The 20,752-nt window shown below is 45.6% G+C and overlaps 1 protein-coding gene across 1 annotated transcript in view; it reads right to left on the reverse strand.

Moving 5' to 3' along the window:
* prex2 (phosphatidylinositol-3,4,5-trisphosphate-dependent Rac exchange factor 2) overlaps positions 1 to 20,752 on the reverse strand; it is a 415,983-nt gene that overhangs the window by 220,159 nt on the left and 175,072 nt on the right. The gene's annotated exons all lie outside the window — the stretch shown is intronic.

Consider the following 20,752-nt stretch of genomic DNA (forward strand, 5'->3'; position numbering starts at 1 on the left):
AATGAGTGACCCTCATGATGCCCTTTTCAGTTGACTGTTCAACTTTTTGGAAGAAGAGGTTCCAAATCAGTCTCCATTGTCAAGATTAGGGAGCCTAAAACATCAGTGCAAAAGGGAGAGTTGAAGCATGTGCAGCTCTCTTCAGATAGAGGTGCCAATTGCATGATCTCTCCCTGCCTCCTTCTGAAGTCCCCAGCATTACAGATGCCATTCTTCAATCAATTCAATTCACTCCACGTTATTTTTAAAAATGATTAAATGTGCTGGATACACAAAAGGCTATGGGCCCTGACAGAATCCAAGCCGAAGATCTGTATCCAGAACTAGCCATGCTCCAAGCCGAACAATTTCAGTACAGTTAAAACACTGGGCATCTACCCAACAATGTGGTAAGAGGATCCAGGCATGTCCTGTCAACAAAAAGCAGCACAAATTCAATAGAGCTGACTACTACCCTTTCAATCTAATTTCAATCATGAGAAAAGAAATGGTTAAACGTAATGATGCCATAGTCCCAGATGGCCATAGGCATCTACTTTAAAGGGGAGAGCTGACTAGTGATGATTTAATTTAAGGATCATCACATCTCAGGCAAAGGACAGGTTCATGAATAACCTCAATCTATATGGGAATTGAACCCACACTGTTGGCATTGCTCCTCCTCATAAACCAGCTGTCCAGCAAACTGACTCCCAGAAAAAAGTAATGAAAGGTGTCATTGACAGTGCTATCAGGCAACATTTACTCAATGATAACCTGCTTACTGATAGTCCTAGTGGAATTCAAATTGACACTTGGCTCAAGACCTCATGGCTGTCCTAGTCTAAATGTGAATAAAAGGGCTGAATGGCAGAGATGAAGGTACAGTAACCACCCTTGGTGTGAAAATAACAATTGGCAGAATGTGGCATCAACTGAAGTTAATGGGAATCAGAGAAAAACTCTTCATTGGTTGGAGTCATACCAAGCAGAAAGGGAGATGTCGGTGATTGCTAAAGGCCAATCATCTTAACCCCAGAATATTGTGTCAGGAACGTGTCAGGGGAGTTTCTGAGGCCCAACCTGCAGTTGCTTCATTAATTAGCTTCCCTCCAGTAAAGGCCAGACGGGGGAGGTTAGCTGATGATTACATGTTGTTCAGTATCATTCGCAACTCTTGTAAAACTGAAACTGTCTGCACCAGATGCAGCAACACCTGAATAACATTCAAGTTTAGACTAAAAGGAGGCAAGTAACATAGGAGCAATACAAGTGCCAGGGAATGACCAGCTCCAACAAAAGTGAATCCTTTAACAACTTTGAATACCCCAACATCAACCTACTGGAGGTTACCATTGATCAGAAACTTAATTGGATGAGCCAAATAAGTACTGTGCTTGCAAGTAAGTCTATGTCATTGCAAGTGCAGGTCAGAGGCTGGGAATTCCGCACTGAGTAACTCAACTCTTGACTCTCCAAAGTTTGTTCACCATCCACAACCATTCACCATCTCCAAGGTACAAGACATGAATGTGAGGAAATACGATCTACTTGTCTGGATGAGTGCACATCCAACAATACTCCATTGGTTGATATTATTCAGGACAAAGAAGCCCACTTGATCGACACCCTATCCACCAGCTTAAACATTAACTTCCTCCAGAACCAGCACACAATGGCAGTGGTGTGTACCATTTACATGATGTACTGCAGCTGCAAGGCTCCTTACAAAACTGTAAGGCTAGCAGATGAATGGAAAATCATATTCAAGCTCTCCTCCAAGACACACACGATCCTAACTTGGAACTATATCATTACTCCTTCAAGTCAAAAGGTCGAAAATCTGGAACTCCATTCCTAATATCACCAGTAAGTGTTCCCATAATAATTGAACAGCAGTGATTCAAGAAAGCAGCTCATTATCACATTGTCAGTGTCATTTAAGGAAGGTAACAAATGATGGACCAGCCAGTGGTACTCAGATTCCATGAATGCATAAAAATTATGGACTACTAAAGATTATTTCTTGGACTATGTTTTTTTCACGTTCATTTACGGGATGTGGGCATCGCTGGCTCGACCAGCATTTATTGCCCACCCCTGGTTGCCTTTCAGAAGGTGGTGGTCAGCTGCCTTCCTGAACTGCTGTAGTCCCTGAGGTGTAGGTACAGCCACAGTGCTGTTAGGGAGGGAATGCCAGTATTTTCACCCAGCAACATTGAGGGAACAGCAACGTATTTCCAAGTCAGGATAGTCAGTGATTTGGAGAGGAACCTCCAGGTGGTATCCCCAGACATCTGCTATTCTTGTCCTTCTAGATGATAGTAATCATGGTTTTGGAGGGTGCGAGTTCCTGCAGTGCATCTTGCAGATAGTACACGCAGTTGTCACAGTTTGTTGGTGTAGGAGGGAATGGATGTTTGTGGAAGGCGTGGCAATCAAACATGATGCTTTGTGCTGGTTGGTGTCAAGCTTCTTGAGTGTTGTTGGAGCTGCATTCATCCATGCAAGTGGAGAATATTCCATTACACTCCTGGCTTGTGTCTTGAAGATGGTGGGCAAAAACTTGGGGTGGGGTGGGGTGGGGGAAGTGGGGGAAGCAAGAGTCAAGAGATGCATTACTTACCACAGAAATTCACTTGCTCTGGCAACCACAGTATTTATATTGCTAGTTCAATGTCTGGTCAGTACTAACCCCCTGTTGGTAGTGGGGGATTCAGCAATGGCAATTCCACTGAATGTCAAGGACAATGGTTAGATCTCTCTTGTTGGAGACAGTCATTGCCTGGCACATGTATAGTGCGAATGTTACTTGCCACATGAATATTGTCAGGGCCCTTGGCCTTGCTGTATCCAGTACCTTCAGCCTTGACATCATGTGGAATGAAACAAATTGGCTGAAGACTCACATCTATGAATGCTACTTGCCACTTGTCAGCCCAAACCTGGATATCATTCAGGTCTTGCTGCATTTAGACATGAACTGTTTCAGTACCTCAGAAGCTGCAAATGGTGCTGAGCATTGTACAGCTATCCACAAACATTCCTAGTTCTGACCTTATTTTGCAATGAGGTCATTGATGAAGTTAGCTGAATATGGTTGAGTCTACGACACTACCTGCAGAAATCCTGCAGTGATGTCCTGCGACCGAGATGTTTGACCTCCAACCAACACAACCATCTTCCTTTGTGTCAGGTATGACATCAACCAATGGAGAGTTTTCTCCCTGATTCCCATTGGTTCAAGTTTTGCTAAGGCTCCTTGATGCCATAGTCGATCAAATGCTACCTTGATGTCAAGGGCAGTCATTCAGTTCTTTTGTCTGTGTTCGAAGCAAGACATTAATGAGATCAGGAGCTGAGTGATCTTGGCAGAAACCAAACTGATCATCCATGAGCAGGTAATTGCTGAGTGAGTGCCACTGATAGCACTGTTGATAATCCTTCCATCACTCTGCTGATGTTCAAGAGTAGACTGCTGAGGAGGTGATTGGCAGTTTGTATTTTTCCTGTTTCTTGTGTACAGGACATACGTGTGCAATCTTCCACATTGCCAGGTAGATGCCAGTGTTGTAGCTGGCTTGGCTAACGACACAACAAGTTCTGGAGCACAAGTCTTGAGGACAATTGCCTGAATATTGTCAGGGCCCTTGGATTAGCAGTATCCAGTGCCTTCAGCCATTTCTTGATATCACGTGGAGTGAATTGACTTCGCTGAAGACTGACAGCTGTGATGTTGGGGAAATTCAGAGGATCATCCACTAGGTACTTCTGGCTGAAGGTTGCTGAGTATGCGTCAGCCTTAAGGAAGTTGAATCTCTGGTGAAGAGGAAGAAGGAGGCTTATGTAAAGATGAGATGTGAAGGCTCAGTTAGGGCATTGGAGAGTTATAAATGAGCCAGGAAGTAGCTAAAGAGAGAGTTAAGAAGAGCTAGAAGAGGACATGAGAAGACTTTGGCGGATAGGATCAAGGAAAATCCTAAAGCTTTCTACAGGTATTTCAAGAATAAAATTGGTTAGGGCAAGATTAGGGCCAGTCAGAGACAGCAGTGGGAAGTTGTGCGTGGAGCCTGAAGAGATAGGAGAGGCACTGAATGAGTATTTCTCGTCAGTATTCACATGGGAAAAAGTCAGTGTAGTCGAGGAGAATACTGCGATACCAGGTAGTAGACAAGACGGGATTGAGGTACATAAGGAGGAGGTGTTGGCAATTCTTAAGAGTGTGAAAATAGATAAGTCCCCTGGGCCGGATGGGATTTACCTTAGGATTCTCTGGGAGGCTAGGGAGGACATTGCAGAGCCTTTGGCTTTGATCTTCATGTCGTCATTGGCTTCAGGTATAGTGCCAGAAGACTGGAGGATAGCAAATGTTGTTCGCTTGTTCAAGAAGGGGCGTAGAGACCATCCTGAGAATTATAGAGCAGTGAGCCTTACTTCTGTTGTGGGCTAAGTTTTGGAAAGAATTGTAAGGGATAGAATTTATAATCATCTAGAGGGAAATAAATTGATTAGGGATAGTCAACACAGTTTTGTGAAGGGTAGGTCGTGCCTCACAAACCTTATTGAGTTTTTTGAAAAGGTGACCAAAGAGGTAGATAAGGGTAAGGCAGTTGATGTGGTGTATATGGATTTTAGCAAAGCTTTTGATAAGGTTCCCCATGGTAGGCTATTGCAGAAAATGCAGATGCATGGGATTGAGGGTGATTTAGCAGTTTGGATCAGGAATTGGCTAGCTGATAGAAGACAGAGGGTGCTGGTAGATGGGAAATATTCAACCCGGAGTGCAGTTACAAGTGGTGTATCTCAAGGATCTGTTTTGGGGCCACTGCTGTTTGTCATTTTTATAAATAACCTAGATGAGGGTGTAGAAGGATGGGTTAGTAAATTTGCTGACGACACCAAAGTTGGAGGATGGATGTTTCAGTTTGCAGAGGGACATGGATAAGCTGCCGAGCTGGGCCGAGAGGTGGCAGATGGAGTTTAATACAGAAAAGTGTGAGGTGATTCACTTTGGTAAGAATAACAGGAGTACAGAATATAGGGCTAATGGAAGGACTCTTAGTAGTGTTGACGAGCAGAGAGATCTCGGGGTACATGTGCATAGCCCCCTGAAAATTGGCACCCAGGTTGATAAGGTTGTTAAGAAGGCGTACGGTGTGTTAGCTTTTATTGGTAGAGGGATTGAATTTCGGAGCCGTGAGGTCATGTTACAACTGTACAAAACTCTGGTGCGGCCGCACTTGGAGTATTGTGTACAGTTCTGGTCGCCGCATTATAAGAAAGATGTGGAGGCATTGGAAAGGGTGCAGAGGAGGTTTACAAGGATGTGGCCTGGTATGGTGGGAAGGTCTTATGAGGAAAGGCTGAGGGACTTGAGGTTATTTTCATTGGAGAGAAGAAGGTTACGAGGTGACCTGATTGAGGCATACAAGATGATCAAAGGATTGGATAGGGTGGACAGTGAGAGCCTTTTACCTCGGATGGTGATGGTTAACACAAGGGGACATAGCTTGAAATTGAGGGGTGGTAATTATAGGATGGATGTCAGAGGTAGGTTCTTTATTCAGAGGGTAGTAAGGTCGTGGAATGCCCTGCCTGCAGCAGTTGTGCACTCGCCAACTTTAAGGGCGTTCAAACGGTCAGTGGATAGGCATATGGATAACATTGGAATAGTTTAGGTTAGAGGATCATTAGATTGGTTCCATTGGTTGGCGCAACATCGAGGGCCGAAGGGCCTGTACTGCGCTGTAATGTTCTATGTTTATCTTTTGCACAGATGGGCTGGGCTCCACCATCATTGAGGGTGGGGATATTTGTGGAGCCTCCTCCTCCAGTAAGTTGTTTAATTGTCCACCAACATTCACAGCTGGATATAGCAGGACTCCAGAGCTTAAATCTGATCCATTGGTTGTGGAATTGCTTAGCTCTGTCTATTACTTGCCAGTCACACTGCTTGGCATACAACAAGTCCTCTGTTGTAGCTTGACTAGGTTGACCCATCATTTTTATGCTTGCTTGATATTACTCTTGGGATACTCTCCTGCATTCTTCATTGAGCAAGTGTTGATCCCCTGGCACGGTGGTAATGGTAAAATGGGGGATATGCTGGGCCATGAGGTTACAGTTTGTGATAGAGTAAAATTCTGCTGCTGCTGCTGATAGCCCACAGCGCTTCACGGATACCCAGTCTTAAGTAGTTAGATCTGTTTGAAGTCTATCCCATTTAGCCCAGTGGTAGTGCCATACAACACAATGGAAGGTATCCTCAATGGGAAAACGGGATTTGGTCTCCATAAGGTCTGTATTGTGGTCACCTCTACCAATACCACCATGGACAAATGCACCTGTCATAGACAGGTTGATGAGAATGAGGTCAAGTATATTGTTCCCTCTTGTTAGTTCCCTCACCAGTTGCTGTAGTCCTTTATGACCAAGTAAGCTCTGTGTGTGGTGCTACTACAAAGCCACACTTGGTGATAGACATTGAAGACCATTCTGTACCCTTGCCACCCTCTGTGCTTCCTCCTATAAGTGGAAGTGTACTGATTCAACAACTGAGGGGGTTTCCTTGGCTTGGTATCATGAGACTACAAAGGATCCGTGGTCAATGTTTTGGACTCCCAGGGCAACTCTCTTGCAACTGTATACCACTATGCTACCATCTCTGCTGGGTCTGTCCTGCCGGAGCAATACCCATTGACCTTGGTGTCTAGGACATTATCTGTAAAGTATGATTCTATAGGGTGGCATGACGGCACAGTGCTTAGCACTACTGCCTTACAGTGCCAAGGACTCGGGTTCAGTTCCGGTCTCAGGTTACCATGTGTGGAGCTTGCACATTCTCCCCGCGTCTATGTGAGTTCTTCCAGGTGGTCTGGTTTCCTCCCACACTCCAAAGTTGGGCGGGTTAGGTTGATTGGCCATGCTAAATTGCCCCTTAGTGTCGGGGGGATTAGCAGGGTAAATGTGTGAGGTTACAGGGATAGGGCCTGGGTAAGATTATTATCAGTGCAGGTTCAAGGACCCGAATAGCCTCATTCTATACTGCAGGGATCCTATGAGTATGACTGTCAGGCTGTTGCTCAAGTAGCCTGTGAAACAGCTCTCCCAATTTTGGCACAAGCCCTCAGATGCGAGTAAGGAGGACTTTGCGGGGACAATGGGGCTGGGTTTGCCATTGCCCTTTCCAGCGCTTAGGTCGCTGCCAAGTGGTGTATCTGGTTTAATTCCTTTGTGTTTTCTTTCTTGCAGTTGAATACAACAGAATGGCTTACTAGGGCATTTCAGAGGGCATTTAAGGATCAACCACATTGCTGTAGGTCTGGATTTAATGCTTCTATTTTTTAAAAATTATTCATCAATATTCTATTGGAAGACAACATAACTATTTCTAAGACACGAGAAATTTCAAAATATTTCACAGTTTCAGCTTATTACAAGTTCAAAGACTTGGAGCTTCTGCATATTTTCACTAATCATTGAATGTTAGGAACTGACTCATGAAATGGATCTGTTTCAAAAAAAAATGTGGACTGCGTGGATAACTAAACTGTCATCCAAGCAATCCCTTTAAATAAGTTCACGGACCTTTTGTCATTACAACTGAATTGATTCATTTAGCTCCCTCTATGCCTGCCTGCTTCCCCTTGCCAACAAGCCAAGTTTGTGTCCCCTACTCTCTGAGAATGGAACAAATATCTTTCTCTCAATTCTCTCTTCCATCCAACTAACTCACTCCGAACTCTTGGTTGCTGCTTCCCTGGCCACTTTCCAAAATTGCTGATGACCTAACATCCCTTTCCTGGCTTCCATGCTAGCTGACAACCCTTATCCTCAGATACTGCCACACTTATTTCCAAAGTTGCCATCGTCACTGACCTATTGCCACTCTAGCTCAACAAACTTGGCTTCAACAAAAGCTAGGATTTTGTCTGAGTTACTTAGTCACATGCTGCCCTTGACATCTGAGCCAATTGAACAGCAAATTTTAAAGAGTAAGTTTTGTCCCGTGTGTAGGTAGTCAAGCGTTGTAGGCACCCAATGGTGCTATTTGCCCAAAACGTTTAATATGCAGATATACACATATTACAACTGGGACTGAATTTTACACTTGTGTCCAAAGTTGGCAAGGGTTGGAATGCATGTAAAACCTGCTCTTGCTCACGATTGTGTTGTTAACGCTATGTTATGCTGGCTCGCCAACTAATGGCCATTCACCATGAAACACACTCTATGAAAGGCTGAGAATTTTCAGGAAAGGAAGGAAGAGTGCAGGCACCAAGAAAAGGGAACATACGGGCTGGAACTTCCAATGTGCAATGTGCTCCCTCAAGCAATGTGAAATGTCTCAGGGAACGATTGAACCTTAAAAAAAAAATCAATGGGAAAATATGCCACAAGTGCCTAGGCAGCACAATCATAGACAGGCCTCAATCCCCAGACATATTTGTTAATTTTATTTGAGCCCTGACCTTGGATCAAGGTTGCAGGTTAAACATAAAGGGCGCCTTGCCAATTGGCTTGCCAACTGCAAAGGCAGATGGGCCATGGAAAGTCCCAGTCAAATCGTGTTTAATTAATTTAAATTAGCTTCTTGATTGTCACTGGCATTCTTCCAATTTGCGCATGTGGCCGCCAACCAAAAATAGTGCAACAGCTTGATAACGTTGAGATGCATATTCACCCAGACATATGTAAAACTCTGGTCCTGGACTTTCAGCCTTCCATATCCAGCTGGGGTTATGGGGCAAAGGTGAAATCCAGGGAAACTGTCCCAGCAATAGAGTGCCCTTCTCAGTAAACTTCAACTATCCATTTGTAGTTTTGTGCATTCTCAAGATGTGTTAAATGAGGAAAACAGAGCCTCTGTTTGCTCACTTATACTGTCAAGTGGTAACACTGCAAATATCTGATTAGCACCAGCATTCAGAGATTGTTAGATGGAATAACAGGTCATAAACTGAAGAAAGTATGGTATAAACACCAGCACGGCATCTATAACTGTAATGTCATAGCCTTGAGATAACTCGCTCTTTTACAAAAGCAATTCACTTGTTATCTTTCTTGCACTGCAGCAGGCCTCAAATAATTCTGCAGCAGAGGCCAATGTTCCCATCCTTATACGTAATGCTTCTTCCTTCGGGAAAAAGATACAAAAGTCTGAGGTCACGTACCAACCAAGAACAGCTTCTTCCTTGCTGCTGTCAGACTTTTGAATGGACTTCCCTTGTATTAAGTTGATCTTTTTCTACACCCTAGCCATGACTCTGACACTACATTCTGCAATCTCTCCTCTCCTTCTCTATGAACGGTATGTTTTGTCTGTATAGTGCGCAAGAAACAATATTTTCACGGTATCTTAATAGAACATAGAACATAGAACATTACAGCGCAGAACAGGCCCTTCGGCCCACGATGTTGCGCCGACCAGTTACAAAAACAATGACCCACTAGCCTATACCAATCCCTTTTCGTCCATAAACCTATCCAGAGATCTCTTAAACGCCCCCAAACTAGACGCATTTACAACTGCAGCAGGCAGGGCATTCCAATCCCTCACCACCCGCTGGGTAAAGAACCTACCCCTGACATCCGTCCTGTAGCTACCCCCCCTTAATTTAAAGCCATGCCCCCTCGTGCTAGCTTTCTCCATCCGAGGAAAAAGGCTATCACTATCCACCCTATCTAAACCTCTAATCATCTTATATGTTTCAATAAGATCCCCTCTTAGCCGCCTTCTTTCCAACGAAAACAACCCTAGATCCCTCAGTCTCTCCTCATAGGACCTCCCCACCATACCAGGCAACATCCTAGTAAACCTCCTCTGCACCCTCTCCAACGCCTCCACATCCTTCTTGTAATGCGGGGACCAGAACTGCACACAGTACTCCAAGTGCGGCCGCACTAGAGTAGTGTACAGTTGCAACATTACACTGCGACTCCTAAATTCAATCCCCCTACCAATAAACGCCAAGACACCGTACGCCTTCTTGACAACCTTATCTACTTGATTCCCAACTTTCAGGGATCTATGTACACACACACCTAGATCCCTCTGTTCATCCACACTATTCAAAGTCCTCCCGTTAGCCCTATACTCGACACATCTGTTGCTCCTACCAAAGTGAATTACCTCACACTTCTCCGCATTAAATTCCATCCGCCACCTCTCGGCCCAGCTCTGCAACCTATCTAAGTCTCCCTGCAGACTATGACACCCTTCCTCACAATCTACCACACCTCCAACTTTGGTGTCATCAGCAAATTTACTAATCCACCCAACTATACCCTCATCCAGATCATTAATAAAAATTACAAACAACAGTGGCCCCAAAACAGATCCCTGAGGCACACCACTCGTAACTGCACTCCATGATGAATATTTACCATCCACCACCACCCTCTGTCTCCTATCTGATAGTCAATTCCTGATCCAACTTCCTAGATTACCCACAATCCCATACATCTGCATTTTCTGCAGAAGCCTACCATGGTGAACCTTATCGAACGCCTTACTAAAATCCATGTATACCACGTCAACTGCCTTACCCCCATCCACCTCTTTGGTCACCTTCTCAAAAAACTCAATAAGGTTAGTAAGGCACGACCTACCCGCTACAAAACCATGCTGACTATTTCTAATCAATTCATTACACTCCAAATAACTATAAATCCTATCCCTAATAATTTTTTCTAAAACCTTGCCCACAACAGAAGTAAGACTCACCGGTCTATAATTCCCGGCAAAGTCTCTGTTCCCCTTCTTAAACAATGGGACAACATTCGCTATCCTCCAATCCTCCGGGACTACACCAGAGACCAATGACGACCTGAAGATCTGAGCCAGAGGCTCTGCAATCACCTCTCTAGCCTCCCAGAGAATCCTAGGGTAGATCCCATCCGGACCAGGGGACTTATCTATTTTCAGCCCCTCAAGAATTTCCAGCACATCCTCTTTATCAACCGTAATACTGTCTATTTTACACCCCTGCAACCCAATGTCCTCCTCAGCTATATTCATGTCCCCCTGCGTGAACACCGAAGAGAAATATTGGTTCAATACTTCTCCAATCTCCTCCGGTTCCACACACAACTTCCCCCTGCTGTCTGTAACTGGCCCTAATCTTGCCCTGACCAACCTTCTGTTCTTGACATACCTATAGAACGCCTTAGGATTCTCCTTAATCCTATCAGCCAAAGTCTTCTCATGTCCTCTTTTAGCCCTTCTCAACTCACTCTTCAACTCCCTCCTAGCCAATCTAAAACTTTCTAGTGCACTATCTGAGCCCTCCAATCTCATCCGAACATAAGCCTCCTTTTTCTTTTTAACCATCGACTCAACTCTTTTAGTGCACCACGGTTCCCTAGATCTACCAAATCCACCATGCCTGACAGGGACATACCTATCAAGGACTCGCAGTAGCTGCTCCTTGAAAAAACTCCACATTTCAGACGTTCCCAGTCCCTGTAATCCCCTAATCCAATCCATGCTTCCTAATTCACTCCTGATAGCCTCATAATCGCCCTTACCCCAGCTAAAATTGCTGACCCGAGGTTCATGCCTATCTCTTCCCATCACTAAGGTGAACGTAACCGAATTGTGGTCACTATCACCAAAATGCACACCAACTTCCAAGTCTAGCACCTGGTCTGGCTCATTTCCCAGCACCAAATCCAATATAGCCTCACCTCTAGTTGGCCTGTCTACATACTGAGACAAAAAACCTTCCTGCACGCTTTGTACAAACACTGACCCCTCTAGCGAGCTAGAACTATAGCAACTCCAATCAATATTCGTAAAGTTAAAGTCCCCCATAACAATTACCCTATTACTTTCACTCCTAACCAGGATTGTCTCCGCAATCCTTTCCTCAACCTCTCTAGAACTTTTAGGAGGTCTATAAAAGACTCCCAACAGGGTGACCTCTCCTCTCCTATTTCTAATCTCCGCCCATACTACCTCAACTGACAAGTCCTCATCAAACTTTCTCTCCGACACTGTGATACAGTCCTTGACTAGCAATGCTACCCCACCCCCCCTTCTACCTTCTTCTCTACTCCGACTAAAGCATTTGTACCCCGGAACCTGCAACATCCATTCCTGACCCTGCTCTATCCATGTCTCAGAAATGGCCACAACATCAAAGTCCCAGGTACTGATCCACGCTGCAAGTTCATCCACTTTATTGCGAATACTCCTCGCATTAAAGTACACGCATTTCAAACCCTGCTCCGCCCCACCCCCACTATGCCGTGCCTTGCATTCCCCAACTATGCCCCCCTCACTTTCACCCCCTTTCCTCACTATCCCTCCCCCCCTCCGAATCAGTTTAAACCTTCCTGCATCGCTTTTGCAAATTTACCCCCCAGGATATTGATTCCCCTCTGGTTCAGGTGTAGACCATCCCTCTTATAGAGGTCCCACCTTCCCCAGAATGAGCCCCAATTGCTCAAGTACCTGAACCCCTCCCTCCTGCACCATCCCCTCAGCCACGAGTTCAAACTTTCCCTCTCCCTATTCCTCTCTAAACTATCCCGTGGCACAGGCAAGAGTCCAGATATAACTACTCTTTCTGACTTCGCCTTTAGTTTCCACCCCAACTCCATAAATCTTTGCTTAATATCCCCTTCCCTTAATCTCCCTATGTCATGTGTCCCCACATGAACTATAACTTGGGGTTGATCTCCCTCTCCCCTAAGAGTCCTGAATACTCTGTCCGATACATCCTGGACCCCAGCCCCTGGTAGGCAACACACCAGCCCAGAGTCCCTACCCTTACCTCCAACTCTCCTATCCGTCCCCATAACTGTGGAGTCCCCAATCACGAGGCCCAATCTCTTACCCCTAACCACCTGAGGCTTGCCAATAGGCTCACCCCCAGAGACCTGCTCCCTTTGGCTATCCCCAGTTGATTTCTCCTCAACTGTAGCCTCCAGGACCGAGAACCTATTTTGGAGGGGAACAGCCCCAGGGGATTGTCCCCCCAACTGCTTTTTGCCCCTCTTCCTGGCAGTGACCCAAGACTTATTCCTAGGAGTGACTATCTCCTTATAACTCCTTTCTATGTCCGCCTCCACTTCCCGAATTATACGGAGCTCCTCTAATTCCCCTTCCAGCTCCTTTACACGCTCCTCCAGAAACTGCAATCTAACACACTTCCCACAAGTAAAATCACCTGAAACACTGTGGGAGTCCCTCACTACATACATCCCACAGGAGATGCAGCTTACAGCCTGAACTGCCATCCCTGAATCAATTACCAGCAGAAAAGTAAAAATATAAAAAAAAACTTCCCTCACACTTATAATTAGGTTAGAGGAGGTGGAAGGGTGGGATTCTCTACCAGTGTAGAGAATCGGGAATCCTCTCTGCACTAATTTATAGTGTTAGGGGCACGAGAAAAAAAAACTACAACTACCGGTAAGCGTCCTAGTGACGACTTCCGGTTTCTAACTAATTTAAAAAAAAACCGCCGAAACTCGCGACTTAGCACTAAAAATAAAAAGTTAAACGGAATAAACAGAAAAATATACCTTATTTTTGCCTCCTCGCACGCCCAAAAATCGCTGCCTCTCGACTCTGCTCCACAGGAACAATGAGGCCGAGACACGGAGGTAGGTGCTTTTAAACCCGAAAAAAAAACTACAACTACCGGTAAGCGTCCTAGTGACGACTTCCGGTTTCTAACTAATTTAAAAAAAAACCGCCGAAACTCGCGACTTAGCACTAAAAATAAAAAGTTAATACATGTGACAATAACAAATCAAATCAAATTAATAATACAGGGGTAGGGATTATGGGTTATTTCATTTCTCACTCAAGAGTTGCGGAGTGCAGCATCAAGGTAAGACCATATCTGTTAATAGGATGAACACTGACAATGTCAACAATTTGCGGTGTGAATGAATCTAATGGCATCTGCTGTATGTAAGCACTTGCATGTTTAGATTTTAAATTTTTTGTGTGGCAAGGGAGGGGCAGAACTGGCACCTCAATGTTCCAGGGTACAGATGCTATAGGAAAGATAGAAAAGAGGTAAAAGTGGAGAGGAAGTTACATTTTTGATTGAGAACATCATGGCAGTATTGAGAGGGTATATATCTGAAGGTTTGCCCACTGAGTCTATATGGGCAGAACTGAGAAATAAGATGGGAGAGGTCATTTTGATAGGATTGTACCACAGACCCCCAAATAATCAACCGGATATTGAGGAGCAAATATGTAAGGAGATTACAGACAGCTCCAAGAAAAATCGGGTGGTAATAGTCAGGGGACATTAACTTTCCCAACATTTACTAGGGCAGCTATAGTATCAGGAGCTTAGATGGAGAAAAATTTGTTGTGTGTGTTCAGGAGGAATTTCTCATTCAATATGTGGATAGCCATAACCCAACTAGAGACCTTGACCTCTTCTTAGTAAATAGGGACAGGCAGGTGACAGAAGAGTAGTGAGGGATCACTGGGGTCCATTGACCATAATTCCAATAGTTTTAAGATAGCTATGGAGAATGATAGCTCTGGCCCAAAAGTTAAAATTCTAAATTGGGGCAAGGCCAATTTTGATGGTATTAGACAGGAATTTTCAAAAGTTGATTGGGGAAGTCTATTGGCAGGCAAGGGGATGGCTGGTAAGTGGGAGGCTTTCAAAAATGTGTTAACCAGGATTCAGGGTAAGCACATTCCTTTTCGAGTGAAAGGCAAGGCTGGTAGGAGGGAACATTGGATGACTGGGATATTGAGGCCCTGGTCAAGAAGAAGGAGGAGGCATATGAAATGCATAGGCAGCTGGGATCAAGTGGATCTCTTGATGAGTATAGAGGTTGTCGGGGTAGAGTTGAGAGAGAAATCAGGAGATCGAAAAGGGGACACAAGACTGCTTTGGCAGATAAGGCAAAGGAGAATCCAAAGAGCTTCTACAAATATATGAAAGGCGAAAGAGTAACTAGTGAGAGAGGAGGGCCTCTTAAGGATCAACAAGGTCATCTATATGCAGATCCACAAGAGATGGGTGAGATCCTAAATTAATATTTCTCATCAGTATTTACTGTTGAGAAATACATGGATGTCAGGGAACTTGGGGAAATAAATAGTGATGTCCTGAAAAGTGTACATACGACAGAGAAGGATGGGCTGGAAGTTTTAAAGCGCATTAGGGTAGATAAATCCCCGGGACCTGATGAAATGTATCCCGGGATGTTGTCAGGGGCTAGGGAAATTGCCATTCCCCTATCAACGATATTTGAATCATAAACAGCCACAGCTGAGGTGCCTGAAGATTGGACGGTAGCAAACATTGTGCCTTTTTCGAGAAGGACTGCAGGGAAAAACCTGGGAACTACATACTGGTGAGCCTAACAACAGTAGGCTGTTAGGAGGTATTCTAGGAGACAGAATCTACAGGCATTTAGAGAGGCAAGGACTGATTAGGGACACTCAGCATGGCTTTGTGAGCGGAAAATCACATCTCACGAATTTGATTGAGTATTTTTGAAGAGATAACCAAGAAGCCAGATGAGAGCAGTGCAGTCTACATTATCTACATGGACTTTAGCAAGGCCTTTGATAAGGTACCATATGATAGATTGTTGCATAATGTTAAATCTCACAGGATCCAGGATGAGATAGCCAAATGAATACAAAATTGGCTTGACGATAGAAGACGGAGGGTGGTTGTAGAGGGTTGTTTTTCAAACTGGAGGAGGCCTGTGATCATTAGTGTGCCTCAGGGATTGGTGCTGGGCCCACTGTTACTTACATTAATGATTTGGATGAGACTTTAGGAGGCACGGTTAGTAAATTTGCAGATGACACCCGGATTGGTGGCATAGTTGACAGTGAAGAAGGTTATCTTGGATTGCAACGGGATCTTGATTAATTGGGCCAACGGGCTGATGAATGGCAGATGGAGTTTAATTGAGATAAATGTGAGGTGATGCATTTTGGTAGATCAAATCAGGGCAGAACCTATTCAGTTAATAGTAGGGCATTGGGGAGAGTTATAGAACAAAGAGATCCAGGGGTACAGGTTCCAACCTCCTCGAAAGTGGAGTTACAGGTGGAAATGTTGTGAAGAAGGCATTTGGCATGTTTGGTTTCATTGGTCAGAACACTGAATACAGGAGTTGGGACATCTTGTTGAAGATGTACACAACATTAGTTAAGCCACACTTGGAATGCTGTGTACAGTTCTGGTCACCCTATTATAGAAAGGATATTATTAAACTAGAAAGAGTGCAGAAAGTATTTATGAGGATGCTACCGGGACTTGATGGGTTAAGTTATAAGGAGAAGCAGGGTATACTGGGACATTTTTCCCTGGAGCATAGGAGGCTTAGGGCTGATCTTATAGAGGTCTATAAAATAATGAGGGGCATAGGTCAGCTAGATAGTCAACACCTTTTCCTAAAGGTAGGGGAGTCTAAAACTAGAGGCCATAGGTTTAAGGTGAGAGAGGAAAGATCCAAAAAGGTCCAGGGAGGCAATTTTTTCCACACAGAGGGTGGTGAGTGTCTGGAACAAGCTGCCAGAGATAGTAGTAGAGGTGGGTACAATTTTGTCTTTTAAAAAGCATTTAGACAGTCACGTGGGTAAGATGGGTATAGAGGGATATGGGTCAAAGTCAGGCAATTGGGACCGGCTTAGTGGTAAAAACTAGACAGCATGGGTAAGTTGGTCCAAAGGGCGTGTTGCCTTGTTAAAAAAAAAGTTACTGCCCCCTCCCCTAACCTAAAAAAAAGAGAGAGAGAGAGAGAGGGGCTCTGTCTGAGAGCTGGTAAGACTGCTTTTGTATTTGTGTGTGCTGTAAGTGCTTTGGCTCACAGGGCCAAAGAGATAAGGTAAGTTGTAAGTTTTTTTTTCCCTTTTTCCTTTGGGTTGCTATAAGGGGTAAATATGAGTGTGAGACCTGTATGTTGTTGCCAATGCAACATGTGGGAGGTCTTGGAGGCTCCTGGCCTGCCAGACATCCACACCTGTGCTCGGTGTGTGGAGCTGCAGGCCCTACGAAACCAGGTTAAGGAGCTGCAAATGCAGCTCGAGGACCTTCGGCTAGTTAGGGAGAGTGAGGAGGTTATAGAAAGGAGCTACCAGCAGGTAGTCACACCAGGGCAACGGGATGAGGGCACTTGGGTTACCATTAGGAAGGGGAAAACACGGGTGATGGGGAGCACTCCGGTGGATGTCCCCCTTCAAAATAAGTACTCCGGCCTGAGTACTACTGGGGGGGACAGCTCATCTGAGGGAGGAAGCGATGGCCAGCTCTCTGGAGCTGAGCCAGTGAGCCAAAAAATCAAAAAGGGAAGCAGAAAGGTAGTATTAATAGGGGACTCCACAGTGAGGGGCGCGGACAGGCGTTTTTGTGGACGTAGAAGGGAGTCGCGGATGGTGGTTTGTCTCCCTGGGGCTGGGATCCGGGATGTCTCTGGGCGGGTCCCAGACATCCTGAAAGGGGAGGGTGAGGAACCGGAGGTAGTAGTACATATAGGTACTACTGATGTAGGTAAGAAGAGGGAGGCACTCGTGAAAAAGGACTATAGGGAACTGGGTAGGCAGCTGAGGAAGAGAAAAGCAAAGGTAGTAATCTCAGGATTGCTGCCTGTGCCAAGGGAGAATGAGGGAAGAAATGAAATGAGGTGGAGGGTGAATGCGTGGCTGAGGGACTGGTGTAGAGGGCAGGGATTTCGGTTCCTAGATCACTGGGACCTCTTTAGGGGTAGGTGGGACCTCTATAGTAGGGACGGGTGGCACTTAAATACCAGGGGGACTAGTATCTTGGCGGGAAGACTGGCTAAGGCTACCGGGGGGACTTTAAACTAGAAAGGATGGGGGGAGGGAACTGTGATGGGGAAACTGGGACGGAGGAGGTTCGCTCCCAGGTAGGGGAGGACCGCAGGCAGTATGGGAGGGAGGTTAGACAGGTGGTGGAGATGGGAAATGCCTAGACTGAGGGGCTGAAGTGTATATATTTTAATGCAAGGAGTATAGTGAATAAGGTAGATGAGCTTAGGGCGTGGATAGCTGTTTGGGATTGTGATGTGGTGGCCATTACGGAGACTTGGATGTCTCAGGGACAGGACTGGGTACTTCAGGTGCCAGGCTTCAGGTGCTTCAGGAAGGACAGGGAGGGTGGCAGAAGGGGTGGTGGCGTGGCACTGTTGATCAGGGATAGTGTCATGGCTACAGAGAAAGAGGATGTCGTGGAGGGATTGTCTACAGAATCTCTGTGGGTGGAAGTTAGGAACAGCAAAGGGTCAAAAACTTTGCTGGGTGTAATCTATAGGCCGCCCAATAGTGACAGGGAAGTTGAAGTGCAAATAGGGAAACAGATTCTGGAGAGATGTTTTAATAACAGAGTTGTCGTGATGGGAGACTTCAATTTCCCAAACATCGACTGGAATATCCCTAGGGTAAGGGGTATAGATGGGGAGGAGTTTGTTAGGTGTGTTCAGGAGGGTTTCCTGACGCAGTATGTGGACAAGCCTACGAGGGGAGAGGCTGTACTTGACCTGGTACTGGCGAATGAACCAGGGCAGGTGATGGATCTTTCGGTAGGAGAGCATCTTGGATATGGTGACCATAATTCTATCTCCTTCACAATTGCGTTGGAACGAGATAGGATCAGGCAGGCTAGGAAGGTGTTTGTCTGGGGTAAGGGGAGATACGAAGAAGTCAGGAAGTTACTTGGACAAATAAACTGGAAGGAGGCGTTCTTAGGGAAAAGTACCGAAGGAAGGTGGCAGATATTCAAGGAATGTGTGTCTGGAGCTCTGAATGACAACGTTCCGATGAGACGAGGGGGTTTTGGTGGGTCGAGGGAACCGTGGTGCACAAAGGATGTGTTGAACCTAGTCAGGAAGAAATGGAAGGTATACAAGAGGTTCAGGGAATTAGGAGATGTTAAAGATCTTGAGGAGTATAAGGACTGTAGGAGGGAACTTAAAAGGGAAATTAGGAGTGCCAGAAGGGGTCATGAGAAGACCTTGGCGGGTAAGATTAAGGAGAATCCCAAGGCCTTCTATAAATATGTGAAAGGTAAAAGGATAAGAAGAGAAGGGATAGGACCTATAAAAGGTGAGGGGGGAAAGGTTTGTGTGGAACCAGAAGAAATGGCGGAGGTGCTTAACGAGTACTTCGCCTCAGTATTCACGGTGGAAGCCGATCTGGGAGATTTTGTTATGGATTTGCAGCAGATGGAAAGGATTGAGTACGTGAATATTAAGGAGGAGGATGTGTTGGAACTTTTGAATTCTATCAAGGTAGATAAGTCGCCAGGACCAGATGGGATGTACCCCAGGATACTGTGGGAGGCGAGGGAAGAGATTGCAGAGCCCCTGGCGATGATCTTTGCGTCGTCAATGGAGACGGGAGAGGTTCCAGAGGATTGGAGGATTGCAGATGTAGTTCCTATTTTTAAGAAAGGGAACAGAGATAGCCCGGGAAATTACCGACCGGTGAGTCTGACCTCAGTGGTTGGTAAGCTGATGGAGAGGCTTCTGAGGGACAAGATTTACGAACATTTGGAGAGGTTTGACATGATCAGGAATAGTCAGCATGGATTTGTCAAGGGCAGGTCGTGCCTTACAAGCCTAGTTGAGTTCTTCGATAATGTGACTGAACACATTGACGAAGGAAGTGCCGTGGACGTAGTGTACATGGACTTCAGCAAGGCGTTTGATAAGGTCCCCCATGCAAGACTTCTTGAGAAGGTGAGAGGGCATGGGATCCAAGGGCCTTTGGCCCTGTGGATCCAGAACTGGCTTGCCTGCAGAAGGCAGAGAGTGGTTGTGGATGGGGCTTTTTCTGAATGGAGGTCAGTCACCAGCGGAGTGCCTCAAGGATCTGTTCTGGGACCCTTGTTGTTTGTCATTTTCATAAATGACCTGGATGAGGAAGTGGAGGGATGGGTAAGTAAGTTCGCTGATGACACGAAGGTCGGTGGTGTTGTGGATGATCTGGAAGGATGGCAAAAGTTGCAGCAGGACATAGATAGGATGCAGGACTGGGCGGAGAAGTGGCAGATGGACTTCAACGCGGATAAATGTGTAGTCGTCCATTTTGGCAGAACCAACGGGATGAACGAGTACACTATCAAGGGCAGAAGTCTGAGTAGTGTTGAGGAGCAGAAGGATTTTGGGGTCCGGGTCCACAGGACTCTTAAATCGGCCTCGCAGGTGGAGGAGGTGGTCAAGAAGGCGTATGGTGTACTGGCCTTCATTAATCGAGGGATTGAGTTTAGGAGTCGGGAGGTAATGCTGGAACTTTATAAGACCCTTGTCAGGCCTCATTTGGAGTATTGTGCGCAGTTCTGGTCGCCTCACTATAGGAAAGATGTAGAAGCTATTGAAAGGGTGCAGAGGAGATTTACAAGGATGTTGCCTGGACTGGGAGGCATGCCTTATGAAGTTAGGTTGAGTGAGCTGGGACTCTTTTCCCTGGAGAGACGAAGGTTGAGAGGCGACCTGATAGAAGTTTACAAAATGTTGAGAGGAATAGATAGGGTGGACTCTCAGAGGCTATTTCCCCGGTTTGAAATGGTCGCTACGAGAGGACACAGATTTAAGGTGCGGGGAGGGAGGTTCAGAAGTGATGTTAGGGGTAAGTTTTTCACTCAGAGGGTGGTGAGTGAATGGAATCGGCTGCCGTCAGTGGTGGTGGAGGCGAACTCGCTGGGGTCTTTTAAAAGACTTCTGGATGAGTATATGGGGTTTAATGAGATTGAGGGTTATAGATAGGTCTGTGGGTTGGTAGGTGATGATGTGATCGGTGCAACTTGTG

This window comes from Carcharhinus amblyrhynchos, chromosome 8 (genome assembly GCF_965287045.1).
Source record: "Carcharhinus amblyrhynchos chromosome 8, sCarAmb.v2.hapA, whole genome shotgun sequence".
Taxonomy (NCBI): Eukaryota; Metazoa; Chordata; class Chondrichthyes; order Carcharhiniformes; family Carcharhinidae; genus Carcharhinus; species Carcharhinus amblyrhynchos.